The sequence below is a fragment of the Phyllobates terribilis genome, unplaced genomic scaffold (assembly GCF_046119375.1).
Source record: "Phyllobates terribilis strain yellow unplaced genomic scaffold, ASM4611937v1 Scaffold_11__3_contigs__length_659146591, whole genome shotgun sequence".
Classification (NCBI taxonomy): Eukaryota; Metazoa; Chordata; class Amphibia; order Anura; family Dendrobatidae; genus Phyllobates; species Phyllobates terribilis.
Window position 1 is genome coordinate 600834659 of NW_027362771.1, and position 2237 is coordinate 600836895.

The window sequence follows — 2237 nt, forward strand, 5'->3', positions numbered from 1 at the left end:
AGCCATTATCTTGTACCTCCCTGGAGGAAGTCCAAGCTGCTCATCCATCCAGATTTTGGATAACTTTCTATCTACTACATTGGCTTGAGCTGCTTACAAGTTGGTGGTTACCCCACAGGCACATCAGTGTATAACATAGCCGACACCCGCAGTGTACGGTGCAGATGTAAGGCTAGTGTTAAACGCGGGAGTTACACACCATTTCCTTTTTAAACATTGCACATTCTATGGATGCTACCCCTTAACGAAGGACAGCGGTCCGAAATGCGCGTCGGGGTGTGTGCTGCGCAGTGGTTTGCTGATACACAGGTATGTCATTGTACATTTAGATACATTGGTTATTATTGAATCGATTTCCCCTCCTTTTTCTTACACCCATTTGATTGTTGATCCGGCATGGATGTAATTGGAGATAAGGGCTATGCACACATCTATTAGGCATACATACAATGGTCTATATAGTTTGTCCTTTATTCAGAGGTCATTCAACTCTTATTAGCCTGTGGTGCATTTACCTGTCCAGTCTTTTCTCTGAGACTGGTGACACTAATCCGGACTCATACCAAACACATATTACCCTCTTCTTTTTTTGTGGAGTGGTGGAGTGAGATCTAGGCACCATGGTATAGCTTAGATCACAACATATCATTTGTCTGCCCTGTCATATCTCAATGTTGAATATGTATTATTAATTATTAATGTAACACATGTCACGTGCTGCGCATGTACTCTTCTCTTGTATGGTGTACCATTGTTTCTACATATCTAATAAAGGCTTTTTTATTCTTAGCCATTATTCAACACAATTGTATAGCAGTATATAAGTAAAGTCAGGAACTCCAGCCACAGTGAGAACTTCACAGGAACATCGACATGGCATCCATTGAGGCCTCAAACAACTTGGATCAGTGCCACTGAGAAAGAATTACCACGACAATTAAGTGCTTCCCAGCTAGATTGCTGCTGGCTGTATATACATGTCTCTACCAGATATTGTGAAAGTTCAGCTTCTGAGTCTGCTCCATATACCCACACTAACACATGTACGTCATGTGTCAAGAAAGAGTTAGCGATGAAAAAAAATAGTGGTATAATTTTTATTTTTAGGATTTTATTTTTTATATCTAAACAAGGTATTTTCAATGTGAGTTGAATATTATCTATTTTCAACTCTACTTTTTTTTTAGGGTAACTATAATCTCTAATCATTGGGGACCGCTATGGGGTCTATGATCATGCTAAATTATGATAGAAAAGAGTTAACCACCATTTTATCTCTCAGTAAGCCTGTGGCACATCCCATCCTCTATGAAATATCAATGAACAGCAATAATTACAATTTTCAGATTTACTTTGCATATGATTCCTACTAATTGTAACAAATTAGAAATTAGTACCAAGGGTTGCTGGTAAGAATATTATCAAAAGTTGCAAAAAATTTAATGTTGGGTGAAATTTGTCAATGTTGAAGACTTTTGAATTACACCATTTGAAAAGAATATGACAGTCATCATTCAGTTCTCTTGCACGTAAAATATTCAAATAGCCATAGCATTTTAAGTGATATGATGATAATTGTTGGCAGTACAGACCTTATATTATAGATGTAATTGTAAAAATGACATAGGTGTTGAAAAAAACATAAGGCAACGACGAGGATGGGATTCGAACCCACGCGTGCAGAGCACAATGGATTAGCAGTCCATCGCCTTAACCACTCGGCCACCTCGTCTACTTTAAGATCTTGCCATGTGATCTACTTTAAGATCTTTCCATGTGATCTACTTTAAGATCTTTCCATGTGATCTACTTTCTGATTTTCTTTTTAAAATTGACAACTGAAGTTGGATTTATTTGTGTTTTTCTTTTTTAATACCTCTTTTTTTCCACACATTTTCGATACTAAACTCTTGGAAAAAAGGCTTCCAGAAATGAACCTGAGAAACCTGTTCTTTTTTATGTTCATGGATTATTATGTAACATAATGGTTCGCTTTTAAAAGATACTGTAAATGTTAAAAGTGTGTTCTGCTCATACATTAACCCTGTGAGAATGGGACATTTTTTCATTTTGTGCTTTAGTTTTTTGCTCCCATTCTTCCAAAAGGCATTTTTATTAATTTTCTGTCAATATAGTCATATTAGTGATTGTTTTTTTAATGAATAAGTTGTAGTTTTAAAAGACACTAATCAATTACCATAAAGTACTGAAAAAGTAGTTTTGATTTTCTCATTTAT

The 2237-nt window shown here is 36.0% G+C and overlaps 1 non-coding gene across 1 annotated transcript; it reads right to left on the minus strand.

The window, feature by feature from the left end:
* Positions 1 to 1650: 1650 nt before the first annotated feature.
* On the minus strand, positions 1651 to 1732 carry TRNAS-GCU (transfer RNA serine (anticodon GCU)). Its single transcript has one exon. It is a non-coding gene; the product is annotated as a tRNA-Ser (tRNA).
* Between the last annotated feature and the right edge of the window lie 505 nt (positions 1733 to 2237).